Source organism: Ipomoea nil, unplaced genomic scaffold (assembly GCF_001879475.1).
Source record: "Ipomoea nil cultivar Tokyo-kokei standard unplaced genomic scaffold, Asagao_1.1 scaffold1250, whole genome shotgun sequence".
NCBI classification, from domain to species: Eukaryota; Viridiplantae; Streptophyta; class Magnoliopsida; order Solanales; family Convolvulaceae; genus Ipomoea; species Ipomoea nil.
In genome coordinates this window covers 3,002,641-3,022,818 of record NW_017617678.1, presented here as the reverse complement: position 1 = coordinate 3,022,818, position 20,178 = coordinate 3,002,641, and the positions used below count along the sequence as shown (strand labels likewise).

The window sequence follows — 20,178 nt, the reverse complement described above, 5'->3', positions numbered from 1 at the left end:
AGTGGTGAGACAGCGACTTCAAGCTTCAACGACCATCTACGATGCGAGACAACGACAGCGAGCTTTATCGAGACCACCATTAGCTATATATCTGTGAGGCGAGTAGCGGTAGTGGCGAGACATTGACTTCAAGTTTCAACGACCATCTACGATGCGAGACAACGGCAACGAGCTTTAGCGAGACCACCGTTAGCTATATATCTGTGAGGCGAGTAGCGGCGTCCAGCTTTGGCAACCGTCTGCGAGGATAGAAGGTAATTTTCTGCTCAGTGTTTTACTTATTTTTGAAGTATAACTTCTTTTGTGAGTCCAAAACTGAACTTGGTTTCTTTATGTTGATGTATCTACTGGAGGTATTATGGTTAATTTTCTGCATATTATGCCAGCATATTAAAATTTCCTCCAGTTTGAATAATATTTTTTACACTATTCTTTTGCTTTTCATTGTTAAATAATTAATACAATGGATGAGTGACTTTGAAAATTATAATTCTTCATTTTGTATTGTTTCCCTCCAGGGGTGCAACCACCTATTAATTATAAGAGGCTTTGCCGCCACCCCCTCCCCCCCGCCCCCCGCCTACCCACCCACCAACCCCCAACCCCCAACTCCCAACCCCTAACCAAGCTGGACTTTTCATTCATTATAATCATTAGGCTTTCGTTCACCTGTTAAATTAATATTATAATGTTTTTTTTTCCCCCCTCACCAAGCATTGTCATAATTGCGAATATAACCATAAAACTGTATGTGTGTGTGTGTGTGTTTATTTGTGTGTGTGTGTGTATAACCATAAAATTATTTTTTTCTCATTATATTATACTTCACGTATAAATATAAACGATTGACTACTTTGGTCTCAAGTTAACGGTGGACTAATATAATAAAATTGTGTAATACAATTCCTATTCTAATCTACACTACATATAAAAACAAAATCCAAAACTTTAACTTCCGGCCAAATTCCTAAAAAAATCTCTCTTTTTAATAAATGGAATCTGCCCACTTTGGACATAATTCCCACACTACCGCTGTCTGAGGATTGAACCTTGGTTTTTTCTCCCAAATATTACCCACTAAACCATTGAGCTAAACCCGTGCGGGCTTAAAAATTCCTATTTTAATATTATAAAATAGTGTAATACAATTCCTATTATAATCTATATCTATATTATATATAAAAACAAAATGCCAATCTTTCACCTCCCGCCCAATTCCGAAAAAATTTCTCTTTCTAATAAAAATATATTTTTTTCTAGTTTTCTATTCGTACTATAATTCTAGATTAAAATTCGTATTCTAATATTATAAAATTGTTTAATACAATTCCTATTCTAATCTATACTATATATAAAAACAAAATCCAGAACTTTAACCACGACCTCGTTTTAATTGTTACTCATAATTAAGATGTCTAAATTTTACTAAGTCTCCGTGTTTGGAAGTCAATCCGCATGGGTAATGAGCGATGGACTGATGTGATGGAGTCAATAGTTTAATGGAAGACTTATGCAATACGTGCCCCCAAACAAATAATGGGTTTTCCACTCACCTTTTTAAATGGAAGATCAGCGTAGAATTTTCTATGATTACGGATTATTTATAGTATTTGTGGCTAATTATCAACAAGCTCGTCTAGCTCAGTTGGTAGAGCGCAAGGCTCTTAACCTTGTGGTCGTGGGTTCAAGCCCCACGGTGGGCTGTTTTTTGCTGTTGCCAGTTTGTTTTTCCTTTCTGTTTGTCTTTGATGTATCTATTACAATCATCTTAGCATGAGTGTCAACTTGTCAATATGTCCGAGTAGTTAAGGAGATAGACTTGAAATTTATTGGGCTTTGCCTGCGCAGGTTCGAATCCTGTTGTTGACGTATATTTATTGAGCATATTCACTTCTTAATATGTCAACTATTGGGCTTTCCTGCAAACCATCGCCTTGTGGCGAGACAACGGCAGCCAGCTTTAGCAAGTTATATATCTGTGAGGCCAGTAGTGGCGTCCAGCTTTAGCGAGACCACCATTAAGCCATATACCTGTGAGGCTACAACGGCAGCGAGCTTTAGCGAGACCCCTGTTAGCTATATATCTGTGAGGCGAGTAGCGGCAACCATCTGTGAGGGGAGCTTCGTACACCGTCCTGCTTCGGCAACCATCTGCGAGGGGAGCTTCGTACACCGTCCAGCTTCGGCAACCATCTGCGAGGGGGAGCTTCGTAGACCAATTGCAATGTTAGACATCGGCAGTGGTGAGACAGCGACTTCAAGCTTCAACGACCATCTACGATGCGAGACAACGACAGCGAGCTTTATCGAGACCACCATTAGCTATATATCTGTGAGGCGAGTAGCGGTAGTGGCGAGACATTGACTTTAAGTTTCAACGACCATCTACGATGCGAGACAACGGCAACGAGCTTTAGCGAGACCACCGTTAGCTATATATCTGTGAGGCGAGTAGCGGCGTCCAGCTTTGGCAACCGTCTGCGAGGATAGAAGGTAATTTTCTGCTCAGTGTTTTACTTATTTTTGAAGTATAACTTCTTTTGTGAGTCCAAAACTGAACTTGGTTTCTTTATGTTGATGTATCTACTGGAGGTATTATGGTTAATTTTCTGCATATTATGCCAGCATATTAAAATTTCCTCCAGTTTGAATAATTATTTTTTACACTATTCTTTTGCTTTTCATTGTTAAATAATTAATACAATGGATGAGTGACTTTGAAAATTATAATTCTTCATTTTGTATTGTTTCCCTCCAGGGGTGCAACCACCTATTAATTATAAGAGGCTTTGCCGCCACCCCCCTCCCCCCCGCCCCCGCCTACCCACCCACCAACCCCCAACCCCCAACTCCCAACCCCTAACCAAGCTGGACTTTTCATTCATTATAATCATTAGGCTTTCGTTCACCTGTTAAATTAATATTATAATGTTTTTTTTTGCCCCCCTCACCAAGCATTGTCATAATTGCGAATATAACCATAAAACTGTATGTGTGTGTGTGTGTGTTTGTTTGTGTGGTGTGTGTATAACCATAAAATTATTTTTTTCTCATAATATTATACTTCACGTATAAATATAAACGATTGACTACTTTGGTCTCAAGTTAACGGTGGACTAATATAATAAAATTGTGTAATACAATTCCTATTCTAATCTACACTACATATAAAAACAAAATCCAAAACTTTAACTTCCGGCCAAATTCCTAAAAAAATCTCTCTTTCTAATAAAAGGAATCTACCCACTTTGGACATAATTCCCACACTACCGCTGTCTGAGGATTGAACCTTGGTTTTTTCTCCCAAATATTACCCACTAAACCATTGAGCTAAACCCGTGCGGGCTTAAAAATTCCTATTTTAATATTATAAAATAGTGTAATACAATTCCTATTATAATCTATATCTATATTATATATAAAAACAAAATCCCAATCTTTCACCTCCCGCCCGATTCCGAAAAAATTTCTCTTTCTAATAAAAATATATTTTTTTCTAGTTTTCTATTCGTACTATAATTCTAGGATTAAAATTCGTATTCTAATATTATAAAATTGTTTAATACAATTCCTATTGTAATCTATACTATATATAAAAATAAAATCCTGAACTTTAACAAATGACCTCGTTTTAATTGTTACTCATAATTAAGATGTCTAACTTTTACTAAGTCTCCGTGTTTGGAAGTCAATCCGCATGGGTAATGAGCGATGGACTGATGTGATGGAGTCAATAGTTTAATGGAAGACTTATGCAATACGGGAGCCCAAACAAATAATGGGTTTTCCACTCACCTTTTTTAAATGGAAGATCAGCGTAGAATTTTCTATGATTACGGATTATTTATAGTATTTGTGGCTAATTATCAACAAGCTCGTGTAGCTCAGTTGGTAGAGCGCAAGGCTCTTAACCTTGTGGTTGTGGGTTCGAGCCCACGGTGGGCAATTTTTTTGCTGTTGCCGGTTTGTTTTTCCTTTCTGTTTGTCTTTGATGTATCTATTACAATCATCTTAGCATGAGTGTCAACTTGTCAATATGTCCGAGTGTTAAGGAGATAGACTTGAAATTTATTGGGCTTTGCCTGCGAGGTTCGAAGGAGATAGACTTGAAATTTATTGGGCTTTGCCTGCGCAGGTTCGAATGCTGCTGTTGACGTATATTTATTGAGCATATTCACTTGTTAATATGTCAACTATTGGGCTTTCCTGCAGACCATCGCCTGTGGCGAGACAACGGTAGCCAGCTTTAGCAAGTTATATATCTGTGAGGCCAGTAGTGGCGTCCAGCTTTAGCGAGACCACCATTAAGCCATATACCTGTGAGGCTACAACGGCAGCGAGCTTTAGCGAGACCCCCTGTTAGCTATATATCTGTGAGGCGAGTAGCGGCAACCATCTGCGAGGGAGCTTCGTAGACCAATTGCAATGTTAGACATCGGCAGTGGTGAGACAGCGACTTCAAGCTTCAACGACCATCTACGATGCGAGACAACGACAGCGAGCTTTATCGAGACCACCATTAGCTATATATCTGTGAGGCGAGTAGCGGTAGTGGCGAGACATTGACTTCAAGTTTCAACGACCATCTACGATGCGAGACAACGGCAACGAGCTTTAGCGAGACCACCGTTAGCTATATATCTGTGAGGCGAGTAGCGGCGTCCAGCTTTGGCAACCGTCTGCGAGGATAGAAGGTAATTTTCTGCTCAGTGTTTTACTTATTTTTGAAGTATAACTTCTTTTGTGAGTCCAAAACTGAACTTGGTTTCTTTATGTTGATGTATCTACTGGAGGTATTATGGTTAATTTTCTGCATATTATGCCAGCATATTAAAATTTCCTCCAGTTTGAATAATATTTTTTACACTATTCTTTTGCTTTTCATTGTTAAATAATTAATACAATGGATGAGTGACTTTGAAAATTATAATTCTTCATTTTGTATTGTTTCCCTCCAGGGGTGCAACCACCTATTAATTATAAGAGGCTTTGCGCCACCCCTCCCCCCCGCCCCGCTACCCACCCACCAACCCCCAACCCCCAACTCCCAACCCCTAACCAAGCTGGACTTTTCATTCATTATAATCATTAGGCTTTCGTTCACCTGTTAAATTAATATTATAATGTTTTTTTTTTCCCCCCTCACCAAGCATTGTCATAATTGCGAATATAACCATAAAACTGTATGTGTGTGTGTGTGTGTTTATTTGTGTGTGTGTGTGTATAACCATAAAATTATTTTTTTCTCATTATATTATACTTCACGTATAAATATAAACGATTGACTACTTTGGTCTCAAGTTAACGGTGGACTAATATAATAAAATTGTGTAATACAATTCCTATTCTAATCTACACTACATATAAAAACAAAATCCAAAACTTTAACTTCCGGCCAAATTCCTAAAAAAATCTCTCTTTTTAATAAATGGAATCTGCCCACTTTGGACATAATTCCCACACTACCGCTGTCTGAGGATTGAACCTTGGTTTTTTCTCCCAAATATTACCCACTAAACCATTGAGCTAAACCCGTGCGGGCTTAAAAATTCCTATTTTAATATTATAAAATAGTGTAATACAATTCCTATTATAATCTATATCTATATTATATATAAAAACAAAATGCCAATCTTTCACCTCCCGCCCAATTTCGAAAAAATTTCTCTTTCTAATAAAAATATATTTTTTCTAGTTTTCTATTTACTATAATTCTAGATTAAAATTCGTATTCTAATATTATAAAATTGTTTAATACAATTCCTATTCTAATCTATACTATATATAAAAACAAAATCCAGAACTTTAACCACGACCTCGTTTTAATTGTTACTCATAATTAAGATGTCTAAATTTTACTAAGTCTCCGTGTTTGGAAGTCAATCCGCATGGGTAATGAGCGATGGACTGATGTGATGGAGTCAATAGTTTAATGGAAGACTTATGCAATACGTGCCCCCAAACAAATAATGGGTTTTCCACTCACCTTTTTAAATGGAAGATCAGCGTAGAATTTTCTATGATTACGGATTATTTATAGTATTTGTGGCTAATTATCAACAAGCTCGTCTAGCTCAGTTGGTAGAGCGCAAGGCTCTTAACCTTGTGGTCGTGGGTTCAAGCCCCACGGTGGGCTGTTTTTTGCTGTTGCCAGTTTGTTTTTCCTTTCTGTTTGTCTTTGATGTATCTATTACAATCATCTTAGCATGAGTGTCAACTTGTCAATATGTCCGAGTAGTTAAGGAGATAGACTTGAAATTTATTGGGCTTTGCCTGCGCAGGTTCGAATCCTGTTGTTGACGTATATTTATTGAGCATATTCACTTCTTAATATGTCAACTATTGGGCTTTCCTGCAAACCATCGCCTGTGGCGAGACAACGGCAGCCAGCTTTAGCAAGTTATATATCTGTGAGGCCAGTAGTGGCGTCCAGCTTTAGCGAGACCACCATTAAGCCATATACCTGTGAGGCTACAACGCAGCGAGCTTTAGCGAGACCCCTGTTAGCTATATATCTGTGAGGCGAGTAGCGGCAACCATCTGTGAGGGGAGCTTCGTACACCGTCCTGCTTCGGCAACCATCTGCGAGGGGAGCTTCGTACACCGTCCAGCTTCGGCAACCATCTGCGAGGGGGAGCTTCGTAGACCAATTGCAATGTTAGACATCGGCAGTGGTGAGACAGCGACTTCAAGCTTCAACGACCATCTACGATGCGAGACAACGACAGCGAGCTTTATCGAGACCACCATTAGCTATATATCTGTGAGGCGAGTAGCGGTAGTGGCGAGACATTGACTTTAAGTTTCAACGACCATCTACGATGCGAGACAACGGCAACGAGCTTTAGCGAGACCACCGTTAGCTATATATCTGTGAGGCGAGTAGCGGCGTCCAGCTTTGGCAACCGTCTGCGAGGATAGAAGGTAATTTTCTGCTCAGTGTTTTACTTATTTTTGAAGTATAACTTCTTTTGTGAGTCCAAAACTGAACTTGGTTTCTTTATGTTGATGTATCTACTGGAGGTATTATGGTTAATTTTCTGCATATTATGCCAGCATATTAAAATTTCCTCCAGTTTGAATAATATTTTTTACACTATTCTTTTGCTTTTCATTGTTAAATAATTAATACAATGGATGAGTGACTTTGAAAATTATAATTCTTCATTTTGTATTGTTTCCCTCCAGGGGTGCAACCACCTATTAATTATAAGAGGCTTTGCCGCCACCCCCCTCCCCCCCGCCCCCGCCTACCCACCCACCAACCCCCAACCCCCAACTCCCAACCCTAACCAAGCTGGACTTTTCATTCATTATAATCATTAGGCTTTCGTTCACCTGTTAAATTAATATTATAATGTTTTTTTTTGCCCCCCTCACCAAGCATTGTCATAATTGCGAATATAACCATAAAACTGTATGTGTGTGTGTGTGTGTTTGTTTGTGTGTGTGTGTGTATAACCATAAAATTATTTTTTTCTCATAATATTATACTTCACGTATAAATATAAACGATTGACTACTTTGGTCTCAAGTTAACGGTGGACTAATATAATAAATTGTGTAATACAATTCCTATTCTAATCTACACTACATATAAAAACAAAATCCAAAACTTTAACTTCCGGCCAAATTCCTAAAAAAATCTCTCTTTCTAATAAAAGGAATCTACCCACTTTGGACATAATTCCCACACTACCGCTGTCTGAGGATTGAACCTTGGTTTTTTCTCCCAAATATTACCCACTAAACCATTGAGCTAAACCCGTGCGGGCTTAAAAATTCCTATTTTAATATTATAAAATAGTGTAATACAATTCCTATTATAATCTATATCTATATTATATATAAAAACAAAATCCCAATCTTTCACCTCCCGCCCGATTCCGAAAAAATTTCTCTTTCTAATAAAAATATATTTTTTTCTAGTTTTCTATTCGTACTATAATTCTAGATTAAAATTCGTATTCTAATATTATAAAATTGTTTAATACAATTCCTATTGTAATCTATACTATATATAAAAATAAAATCCTGAACTTTAACAATGACCTCGTTTTAATTGTTACTCATAATTAAGATGTCTAACTTTTACTAAGTCTCCGTGTTTGGAAGTCAATCCGCATGGGTAATGAGCGATGGACTGATGTGATGGAGTCAATAGTTTAATGGAAGACTTATGCAATACGGGAGCCCAAACAAATAATGGGTTTTCCACTCACCTTTTTAAATGGAAGATCAGCGTAGAATTTTCTATGATTACGGATTATTTATAGTATTTGTGGCTAATTATCAACAAGCTCGTGTAGCTCAGTTGGTAGAGCGCAAGGCTCTTAACCTTGTGGTTGTGGGTTCAAGCCCCACGGTGGGCAATTTTTTGCTGTTGCCGGTTTGTTTTTCCTTTCTGTTTGTCTTTGATGTATCTATTACAATCATCTTAGCATGAGTGTCAACTTGTCAATATGTCCGAGTAGTTTAAGGAGATAGACTTGAAATTTATTGGGCTTTGCCTGCGCAGGTTCGAAGGAGATAGACTTGAAATTTATTGGGCTTTGCCTGCGCAGGTTCGAATGCTGCTGTTGACGTATATTTATTGAGCATATTCACTTGTTAATATGTCAACTATTGGGCTTTCCTGCAGACCATCGCCTGTGGCGAGACAACGGTAGCCAGCTTTAGCAAGTTATATATCTGTGAGGCCAGTAGTGGCGTCCAGCTTTAGCGAGACCACCATTAAGCCATATACCTGTGAGGCTACAACGGCAGCGAGCTTTAGCGAGACCCCTGTTAGCTATATATCTGTGAGGCGAGTAGCGGCAACCATCTGCGAGGGGAGCTTCGTAGACCAATTGCAATGTTAGACATCGGCAGTGGTGAGACAGCGACTTCAAGCTTCAACGACCATCTACGATGCGAGACAACGACAGCGAGCTTTATCGAGACCACCATTAGCTATATATCTGTGAGGCGAGTAGCGGTAGTGGCGAGACATTGACTTCAAGTTTCAACGACCATCTACGATGCGAGACAACGGCAACGAGCTTTAGCGAGACCACCGTTAGCTATATATCTGTGAGGCGAGTAGCGGCGTCCAGCTTTGGCAACCGTCTGCGAGGATAGAAGGTAATTTTCTGCTCAGTGTTTTACTTATTTTTGAAGTATAACTTCTTTTGTGAGTCCAAAACTGAACTTGGTTTCTTTATGTTGATGTATCTACTGGAGGTATTATGGTTAATTTTCTGCATATTATGCCAGCATATTAAAATTTCCTCCAGTTTGAATAATATTTTTTACACTATTCTTTTGCTTTTCATTGTTAAATAATTAATACAATGGATGAGTGACTTTGAAAATTATAATTCTTCATTTTGTATTGTTTCCCTCCAGGGGTGCAACCACCTATTAATTATAAGAGGCTTTGCCGCCACCCCCCTCCCCCCCGCCCCCCGCCTACCCACCCACCAACCCCCAACCCCCAACTCCCAACCCCTAACCAAGCTGGACTTTTCATTCATTATAATCATTAGGCTTTCGTTCACCTGTTAAATTAATATTATAATGTTTTTTTTTCCCCCCTCACCAAGCATTGTCATAATTGCGAATATAACCATAAAACTGTATGTGTGTGTGTGTGTGTTTATTTGTGTGTGTGTGTGTATAACCATAAAATTATTTTTTTCTCATTATATTATACTTCACGTATAAATATAAACGATTGACTACTTTGGTCTCAAGTTAACGGTGGACTAATATAATAAAATTGTGTAATACAATTCCTATTCTAATCTACACTACATATAAAAACAAAATCCAAAACTTTAACTTCCGGCCAAATTCCTAAAAAAATCTCTCTTTTTAATAAATGGAATCTGCCCACTTTGGACATAATTCCCACACTACCGCTGTCTGAGGATTGAACCTTGGTTTTTTCTCCCAAATATTACCCACTAAACCATTGAGCTAAACCCGTGCGGGCTTAAAAATTCCTATTTTAATATTATAAAATAGTGTAATACAATTCCTATTATAATCTATATCTATATTATATATAAAAACAAAATGCCAATCTTTCACCTCCCGCCCAATTCCGAAAAAATTTCTCTTTCTAATAAAAATATATTTTTTTCTAGTTTTCTATTCGTACTATAATTCTAGATTAAAATTCGTATTCTAATATTATAAAATTGTTTAATACAATTCCTATTCTAATCTATACTATATATAAAAACAAAATCCAGAACTTTAACCACGACCTCGTTTTAATTGTTACTCATAATTAAGATGTCTAAATTTTACTAAGTCTCCGTGTTTGGAAGTCAATCCGCATGGGTAATGAGCGATGGACTGATGTGATGGAGTCAATAGTTTAATGGAAGACTTATGCAATACGTGCCCCCAAACAAATAATGGGTTTTCCACTCACCTTTTTAAATGGAAGATCAGCGTAGAATTTTCTATGATTACGGATTATTTATAGTATTTGTGGCTAATTATCAACAAGCTCGTCTAGCTCAGTTGGTAGAGCGCAAGGCTCTTAACCTTGTGGTCGTGGGTTCAAGCCCCACGGTGGGCTGTTTTTTGCTGTTGCCAGTTTGTTTTTCCTTTCTGTTTGTCTTTGATGTATCTATTACAATCATCTTAGCATGAGTGTCAACTTGTCAATATGTCCGAGTAGTTAAGGAGATAGACTTGAAATTTATTGGGCTTTGCCTGCGCAGGTTCGAATCCTGTTGTTGACGTATATTTATTGAGCATATTCACTTCTTAATATGTCAACTATTGGGCTTTCCTGCAAACCATCGCCTGTGGCGAGACAACGGCAGCCAGCTTTAGCAAGTTATATATCTGTGAGGCCAGTAGTGGCGTCCAGCTTTAGCGAGACCACCATTAAGCCATATACCTGTGAGGCTACAACGGCAGCGAGCTTTAGCGAGACCCCTGTTAGCTATATATCTGTGAGGCGAGTAGCGGCAACCATCTGTGAGGGGAGCTTCGTACACCGTCCTGCTTCGGCAACCATCTGCGAGGGGAGCTTCGTACACCGTCCAGCTTCGGCAACCATCTGCGAGGGGGAGCTTCGTAGACCAATTGCAATGTTAGACATCGGCAGTGGTGAGACAGCGACTTCAAGCTTCAACGACCATCTACGATGCGAGACAACGACAGCGAGCTTTATCGAGACCACCATTAGCTATATATCTGTGAGGCGAGTAGCGGTAGTGGCGAGACATTGACTTTAAGTTTCAACGACCATCTACGATGCGAGACAACGGCAACGAGCTTTAGCGAGACCACCGTTAGCTATATATCTGTGAGGCGAGTAGCGGCGTCCAGCTTTGGCAACCGTCTGCGAGGATAGAAGGTAATTTTCTGCTCAGTGTTTTACTTATTTTTGAAGTATAACTTCTTTTGTGAGTCCAAAACTGAACTTGGTTTCTTTATGTTGATGTATCTACTGGAGGTATTATGGTTAATTTTCTGCATATTATGCCAGCATATTAAAATTTCCTCCAGTTTGAATAATATTTTTTACACTATTCTTTTGCTTTTCATTGTTAAATAATTAATACAATGGATGAGTGACTTTGAAAATTATAATTCTTCATTTTGTATTGTTTCCCTCCAGGGGTGCAACCACCTATTAATTATAAGAGGCTTTGCCGCCACCCCCCTCCCCCCCGCCCCCCGCCTACCCACCCACCAACCCCCAACCCCCAACTCCCAACCCCTAACCAAGCTGGACTTTTCATTCATTATAATCATTAGGCTTTCGTTCACCTGTTAAATTAATATTATAATGTTTTTTTTTGCCCCCCTCACCAAGCATTGTCATAATTGCGAATATAACCATAAAACTGTATGTGTGTGTGTGTGTGTTTGTTTGTGTGTGTGTGTGTATAACCATAAAATTATTTTTTTCTCATAATATTATACTTCACGTATAAATATAAACGATTGACTACTTTGGTCTCAAGTTAACGGTGGACTAATATAATAAAATTGTGTAATACAATTCCTATTCTAATCTACACTACATATAAAAACAAAATCCAAAACTTTAACTTCCGGCCAAATTCCTAAAAAAATCTCTCTTTCTAATAAAAGGAATCTACCCACTTTGGACATAATTCCCACACTACCGCTGTCTGAGGATTGAACCTTGGTTTTTTCTCCCAAATATTACCCACTAAACCATTGAGCTAAACCCGTGCGGGCTTAAAAATTCCTATTTTAATATTATAAAATAGTGTAATACAATTCCTATTATAATCTATATCTATATTATATATAAAAACAAAATCCCAATCTTTCACCTCCCGCCCGATTCCGAAAAAATTTCTCTTTCTAATAAAAATATATTTTTTTCTAGTTTTCTATTCGTACTATAATTCTAGATTAAAATTCGTATTCTAATATTATAAAATTGTTTAATACAATTCCTATTGTAATCTATACTATATATAAAAATAAAATCCTGAACTTTAACAATGACCTCGTTTTAATTGTTACTCATAATTAAGATGTCTAACTTTTACTAAGTCTCCGTGTTTGGAAGTCAATCCGCATGGGTAATGAGCGATGGACTGATGTGATGGAGTCAATAGTTTAATGGAAGACTTATGCAATACGGGAGCCCAAACAAATAATGGGTTTTCCACTCACCTTTTTAAATGGAAGATCAGCGTAGAATTTTCTATGATTACGGATTATTTATAGTATTTGTGGCTAATTATCAACAAGCTCGTGTAGCTCAGTTGGTAGAGCGCAAGGCTCTTAACCTTGTGGTTGTGGGTTCAAGCCCCACGGTGGGCAATTTTTTGCTGTTGCCGGTTTGTTTTTCCTTTCTGTTTGTCTTTGATGTATCTATTACAATCATCTTAGCATGAGTGTCAACTTGTCAATATGTCCGAGTAGTTAAGGAGATAGACTTGAAATTTATTGGGCTTTGCCTGCGCAGGTTCGAAGGAGATAGACTTGAAATTTATTGGGCTTTGCCTGCGCAGGTTCGAATGCTGCTGTTGACGTATATTTATTGAGCATATTCACTTGTTAATATGTCAACTATTGGGCTTTCCTGCAGACCATCGCCTGTGGCGAGACAACGGTAGCCAGCTTTAGCAAGTTATATATCTGTGAGGCCAGTAGTGGCGTCCAGCTTTAGCGAGACCACCATTAAGCCATATACCTGTGAGGCTACAACGGCAGCGAGCTTTAGCGAGACCCCTGTTAGCTATATATCTGTGAGGCGAGTAGCGGCAACCATCTGCGAGGGGAGCTTCGTAGACCAATTGCAATGTTAGACATCGGCAGTGGTGAGACAGCGACTTCAAGCTTCAACGACCATCTACGATGCGAGACAACGACAGCGAGCTTTATCGAGACCACCATTAGCTATATATCTGTGAGGCGAGTAGCGGTAGTGGCGAGACATTGACTTCAAGTTTCAACGACCATCTACGATGCGAGACAACGGCAACGAGCTTTAGCGAGACCACCGTTAGCTATATATCTGTGAGGCGAGTAGCGGCGTCCAGCTTTGGCAACCGTCTGCGAGGATAGAAGGTAATTTTCTGCTCAGTGTTTTACTTATTTTTGAAGTATAACTTCTTTTGTGAGTCCAAAACTGAACTTGGTTTCTTTATGTTGATGTATCTACTGGAGGTATTATGGTTAATTTTCTGCATATTATGCCAGCATATTAAAATTTCCTCCAGTTTGAATAATATTTTTTACACTATTCTTTTGCTTTTCATTGTTAAATAATTAATACAATGGATGAGTGACTTTGAAAATTATAATTCTTCATTTTGTATTGTTTCCCTCCAGGGGTGCAACCACCTATTAATTATAAGAGGCTTTGCCGCCACCCCCCTCCCCCCCGCCCCCCGCCTACCCACCCACCAACCCCCAACCCCCAACTCCCAACCCCTAACCAAGCTGGACTTTTCATTCATTATAATCATTAGGCTTTCGTTCACCTGTTAAATTAATATTATAATGTTTTTTTTTCCCCCCTCACCAAGCATTGTCATAATTGCGAATATAACCATAAAACTGTATGTGTGTGTGTGTGTGTTTATTTGTGTGTGTGTGTGTATAACCATAAAATTATTTTTTTCTCATTATATTATACTTCACGTATAAATATAAACGATTGACTACTTTGGTCTCAAGTTAACGGTGGACTAATATAATAAAATTGTGTAATACAATTCCTATTCTAATCTACACTACATATAAAAACAAAATCCAAAACTTTAACTTCCGGCCAAATTCCTAAAAAAATCTCTCTTTTTAATAAATGGAATCTGCCCACTTTGGACATAATTCCCACACTACCGCTGTCTGAGGATTGAACCTTGGTTTTTTCTCCCAAATATTACCCACTAAACCATTGAGCTAAACCCGTGCGGGCTTAAAAATTCCTATTTTAATATTATAAAATAGTGTAATACAATTCCTATTATAATCTATATCTATATTATATATAAAAACAAAATCCCAATCTTTCACCTCCCGCCCGATTCCGAAAAAATTTCTCTTTCTAATAAAAATATATTTTTTTCTAGTTTTCTATTCGTACTATAATTCTAGATTAAATTTCGTATTCTAATATTATAAAATTGTTTAATACAATTCCTATTGTAATCTATACTATATATAAAAATAAAATCCTGAACTTTAACCAAGAGCTCGTTTTAATTGTTACTCATAATTAAGATGTCTAAATTTTACTAAGTCTCCGTGTTTGGAAGTCAATCCGCATGGGTAATGAGCGATGGACTGATGTGATGGAGTCAATAGTTTAATGGAAGACTTAAGCAATACGCGCCCCCAAACAAATAATGGGTTCTCCACTCACCTTTTTAAATGGAAGATCAGTGTAGACTTTTCTATGATTACGGATTATTTACAGTATTTGTGGCTAATTGTCAACAAGCTCGTCTAGCTCAGTTGGTAGAGCGCAAGGCTTTTAACCTTGTTGTTGTGGGTTCGATCCCTACGGTGTGCACCTTTTTGCTGTTGCCGGTTTGTTTTTCCTTTCAGTTTGTCTTTGATGTATCTATTACAATCATCTTAGCATGAGTGTCAACTTGTCAATATGTTCGAGTGGTTAAGGAGATAGACTCGAAATCTATTGGGCTTTGCCTGCGCAGGTTCGAATCCTGCTGTTGATGTATATTTATTGAGCACGGCTTTCCTGCTGGTGACGCATTTTATTGGCTGACATGGCGTCGAGCTTCGTAGACCATCGCTTGTGGCGAGACAACGGCAGCCAGCTTTAAAGAGCGTCTCAGCCAGCTTTAAAGAGCTATATATTTGTGAGGCGAGTAGTGGCGTCCAGCTTTAGCGAGACCACCGTTAGCCATATATATATCTGTGAGGCTACAACGACAGCGAGCTTTAGCGAGACCCCCACTCAATTAGTGGCTAGTCGTGGACTTGACTAGCAAATTGATTCGTGGACTCGTATCAATCTTCCTTTCTTCAACCTTAGATTTTGGTTCGTGGACTCGTTCTTGAATCGAAGGAAACAAGATCCGACTCTAGTTGATTGAAGATTGCATCATCGAGGTACTTGAAGCTACAATGGGATTCTTCCAAGTCTTTGAGGATTCGAGACAAAGGGTTTCTCGTGAGGTTTAAGGTATTTTGATCCATCTCTATCTTTGCATTGTGAGTAATCTTGGGACAATATTCCATATTATTTGAACCTTGGACTAGGTTCATATCAATTTGGTATTCAAAGCCTAGGTTTATCTCATTATCATTAGAAATTTCGTTTCTTTGGTTCCCTAGATTTATCTTGTTTTTATCTTACATACTACTTTTATTCGTGTCTTATTCATTAAAACCCCCCAAAAAAAATTTCCTTTGCATTCTTGATTGTGTTCTTGAATCTTGATACATGTTGTCCATTTTCTTGAAAAACAATCTCGAAAAGGTTTTCCTTTTTTACCATCCAATATCAACGAGACCTCACACCTCCTAAGCACCATATTATCAAAATTTCTTTCAGGAAAACAGCCCCATATCACCCTTACCTATATCCAAAGCGCATTTACGCGCAATCACATCGCAATCACACCCTGTCCAGATTTCCGCGTTCTGTGACCAGTTTCAAATAATGACCTATATCTCGAGATCCACCAGTTAGTTTTATCAGATATTTTGATATGTTTTAGATCTCTTCTGGGGAGTTCTATTGATATATTATACACTTTCTAATTACTTACGTCCATTGAGATATTGATCTTCGAAGTAAGTGCAGCGTTTCTGTTTTTCTCGGTGATTCTTGAAATTCTTGGTTCTATTTTGAAGGGGTTGTGTGGATCCTCTTGGTCCGAAATTTTTGTTGATATTTACAGTAGTTATTTGGAGGTTACTTATCAAAAAAAATCAAGAAAGTTGAAAAAAAAAACAATAAAGAAGAAGAATAAGGTTGGGGAAAGAATTTGGCTGGTAGGAGAATTTTGGAGGGACAAGGAAGGGGAAAAGTATAAGGTTGGAAGGAGTTCTTGATAGATTCGTAATTGGTTGTGGTACACGTGAACCCCTCTTACATTCTATTTGTGTCTATCTTCTGATATTGGTCCTGAATATCTTTCTGCCATACTTCATTCTTTGCTTCCCTTTTTCTTTCAAATCTTGCTTAGTTTCTTTGCTAGTATTGTCCTTTTTCTTTGCTTCTTGCTCTCAATTTTATTACCTACCTCGCGATACACCTTACTCAGGACCAATATCAATAGATAGATACAAATAGAATGTAATAGGGGTGCAAGTGTACCAGAACTAAATAAGAATATATCAAGAACTCCTTCGAACCTTATACTTTTCCCCTTCCTTATCCCTCCAAATTTCTCCTACCAACCAGATTCTTTTCCCAACCTTATTCTTCTTCTTTATTGCTTTCTCTTTTTTGTTTTTTTTTTTTCAAATTTCTTGATTTCTTTTTTTTTTTTTGATTTTTTTGATATGAACCTAGTCCAAGATTCAAATAAGATGGAGTATTGCCCCAAGATTGCTCTCAATATAAAGATATAGATGGATCGAAATACCTTAAACCTCACGAGAAACCCTTTGTCTCGAATCCTCGGGATTGTTTTTCAAGAAACTGGAGAACATGTATCAAGATTCAAGAACACAATCAAGAATGCAAAGGAAAATTTTTTTGGGGGGTTTTTAACGAATAAGACACGAATAAAAGTAGTATGTAAGATAAGAACGAGATAAACCTAGGGAACCGAAGAAACCAAATTTCTAATGATAATGAGATAAACCTAGGCTCTGAATACCAAATTGATATGAACCTAGTCCAAGGTTCAAATAAGTTGGAATATTGTCCCAAGATTACTCTCAAAAGTAAAGATAGAGATGGATCAAAATACCCTAAATCTCACGAGAAACCCTTTGTCTCGAATCCTCAAAGACTTGGAAGAATCCCATGTAGCTTCAAGTACCTCGATGTTGCAATCTTCAATCAACTATATATATCTGTGAGGCGAGTAGCGGCGTCCAGCTTCGGCAACCCTCTGCGAGGGGAGCTTCATAGACCAATTGCAATGTTAGACATCGGCAGTGGTGAGACAGCGACTTCAAGCTTCAAAGACCATCTACGATGCGAGACAATGGCAGCGACCTTTAGCGAGACCACCATTAGCTATATATCTGTCAGGCGAGTAGCGGCAGTGGCGAGACAGCGACTTCAAATTTCAATGACCATCTATGATGCGAGACAACGGTAGTGAGCTTTAGCGAGACCACCGTTAGCTATATATCTGTGAGGTGAGTAGCGGCGTCCAGCTTTGGCAACCATCTGCGAGGGAAGAAGGTAATTTTCTGCTCAGTGTTTTACTTATTTTTGAAGTATAACTTCTTTTGTGAGTCCAAAACTGAACTTGGTTTCTTTATGTTGATGTATCTACTGGAGGTATTATGGTTAATTTTCTGCATATTATGCCAGCATTTGAAAATTTCCTCCAGTTTGAATAATTTTGTTACTCTATTCTTTTGCTTTTCATTGTTAAATAATTAATACAATGGATGAGTGACTTTGAAAATTATAATTCTTCATTTTGTATTGTTTCCCTCCAGGGGTGCAACCACATATTAATTATAAGAGGCTTTGCCACCCCCCTACCCACCCACCAACCCCCAACCCCCAACCCCTAACCAAGCCGGACTTTTCATTCATTATAATCATTAGGCTTTCGTTCACCTGTTAAATTAATATTATAATGTTTTTTTTTGCCCCCCTCACCAAGCATTGTCATAATTTCGAATATAACCATAAAATTGTATGTGTGTGTGTGTTTGTTTTGTGTGTGTGTGTGTGTATAACCATAAAATTATTTTTTTCTCATTACATTATACTTCACGTATAAATATAAACGGTTGACTACTTTGGTCTCAAGTTAACGGTGGACTAATATAATAAAATAGTGTAATACAATTCCTATTCTAATCTACACTACATATAAAAACAAAATCCAAAACTTTAACTTCCGGCCAAATTCCTAAAAAAATCTCTCTTTCTAATAAAAGGAATCTGCCCACTTTGGACATAATTCCCACACTACCGCTGTCTGAGGATTCAAACTTGGTTTTTTCTCCCAAATATTACACACTAAACCATTGAGCTAAACCCGTGCGGGCTTAAAAATTCCTATTTTAATATTATAAAATAGTGTAATACAATTCCTATTATAATCTATATCTATATCTATATTATATATAAAAACAAAATCCCAATCTTTCACTTCCCGCCCGATTCTGAAAAAAAATCTCTCTTTCTAATAAAAATATATTTTTTTCTACTTTTCTATTCGTACTATAATTCTAGGTTAAAATTCGTATTCTAATATTATAAAATTGTTTAATACAATTCCTATTGTAATCTATATTATATATAAAAACAAAATCCTGAACTTTAACCATGAGCTCATTTTAATTGTTACTCATAATTAAGATGTCTAAATTTTACTAAGTCTCCGTGTTTGGAAGTCAATCCGCACGGGTAATGAGCGATGGACTGATGTGACGGAGTCAATAGTTTAATGGAAGACTTATGCAATACGCGCCCCCAAACAAATAATGGGTTTTCCACTCCTATTCTAATTATCAACAAGGTCGTCTAGCTCAGTTGTTAGAGTGCAAGGCTCTTAACCTTGTGGTCGTGGGTTCAAGCCCCACGGTGGGCAGTTTTTTGCTGTTGCCGGTTGTTTTTCCTTTTAGTTTCTCTTTGATTTATCTTTTACAATCATCTTAGCATGAGTGTCAACTTGTCAATATGTCGGAGTGGTTAAGGAGATAGACTCGAAATCTATTAGGCTTTGCCTGCGCAGGTTCGAATCCTGCTGTTGACGTAAATTTATTGAGCACATTCACTTGTCAATGTGTCAACTATTGGGCTTTCCTGTTGGTGACGCATTTTATTGGCTGACATGGTGTCGAGCTTCGTAGACCAACGCCTTTGGCGAGACAACGGCAGCCAAGTAGTGGCGTCCAGCTTTAGCGAGACCACCGTTAGCTATATATAATATATCTGTGAGGCGAGTAGCGGCGTCCAGCTTTGGCAACCCTCTGCGAGGGGAGCTTCGTAGACCAATTGCAATGTTAGACATCGAGGCGAGTAGCGGCGTCCAGCTTTGGCAACCCTCTGCGAGGGGAGCTTCGTAGACCAATTGCAATGTTAGACATCGGCAGTGGTGAGACAACGACTTCAAGCTTCAAAGACCATCTACGATGTGAGACAACGGCAACGAGCTTTAGCGAGACCACCATTAGCTATATATCTGTGAGGCGAGTAGCGGCAGTGGCAAGACAGCGACTTCAAGCTTCAACGACCATCTACGATGTGAGACAACGGCAACGAGCTTTAGCGATACCACCGTTAGCTATATATATATATGTTAGGCGAGTAGCGGCATCCAGCTTTGGCAACTATCTCCGAGGGAAGAAGGTAATTTTCTGCTCAGTGTTTTACTTATTTTTGAAGTATAACTTCTTTTGTGAGTCTAAAACTGAACTTGGTTTCTTTATGTTGATGTATCTCCTGGAGGTATTATGGGTTAATTTTCTGCATATTATGCCAGCATATGAAAATTTCCTCTGGTTTGAATAATATTTTTTACAGTATTCTTTTGCTTTTCATTGTTAAATAATTAATACAATGGA

At 38.1% G+C, this 20,178-nt stretch overlaps 10 non-coding genes across 10 annotated transcripts; all 10 read left to right on the top strand.

Annotated features, from left to right (window-relative positions):
• The first annotated feature begins 1,630 nt into the window (after positions 1–1,630).
• Positions 1,631–1,703, top strand: TRNAK-CUU. Its single transcript has one exon. It is a non-coding gene; the product is annotated as a tRNA-Lys (tRNA).
• An 84-nt stretch (positions 1,704–1,787) lies between these two features.
• Positions 1,788–1,869, top strand: TRNAS-UGA. The gene has a single exon. It is a non-coding gene; the product is annotated as a tRNA-Ser (tRNA).
• Positions 1,870–6,063: 4,194 nt separating this feature from the next.
• Positions 6,064–6,136, top strand: TRNAK-CUU. Its single transcript has one exon. It is a non-coding gene; the product is annotated as a tRNA-Lys (tRNA).
• Positions 6,137–6,220: 84 nt separating this feature from the next.
• On the top strand, positions 6,221–6,302 carry TRNAS-UGA. The gene has a single exon. It is a non-coding gene; the product is annotated as a tRNA-Ser (tRNA).
• A 1,997-nt stretch (positions 6,303–8,299) lies between these two features.
• TRNAK-CUU lies at positions 8,300–8,372 on the top strand. Its single transcript has one exon. It is a non-coding gene; the product is annotated as a tRNA-Lys (tRNA).
• A 2,128-nt stretch (positions 8,373–10,500) lies between these two features.
• TRNAK-CUU lies at positions 10,501–10,573 on the top strand. The gene has a single exon. It is a non-coding gene; the product is annotated as a tRNA-Lys (tRNA).
• Positions 10,574–10,657: 84 nt separating this feature from the next.
• Positions 10,658–10,739, top strand: TRNAS-UGA. Its single transcript has one exon. It is a non-coding gene; the product is annotated as a tRNA-Ser (tRNA).
• Positions 10,740–12,740: 2,001 nt separating this feature from the next.
• TRNAK-CUU lies at positions 12,741–12,813 on the top strand. Its single transcript has one exon. It is a non-coding gene; the product is annotated as a tRNA-Lys (tRNA).
• Positions 12,814–15,097: 2,284 nt separating this feature from the next.
• TRNAS-CGA lies at positions 15,098–15,179 on the top strand. The gene has a single exon. It is a non-coding gene; the product is annotated as a tRNA-Ser (tRNA).
• Positions 15,180–19,285: 4,106 nt separating this feature from the next.
• Positions 19,286–19,367, top strand: TRNAS-CGA. The gene has a single exon. It is a non-coding gene; the product is annotated as a tRNA-Ser (tRNA).
• The last annotated feature ends 811 nt before the right edge of the window (positions 19,368–20,178 follow it).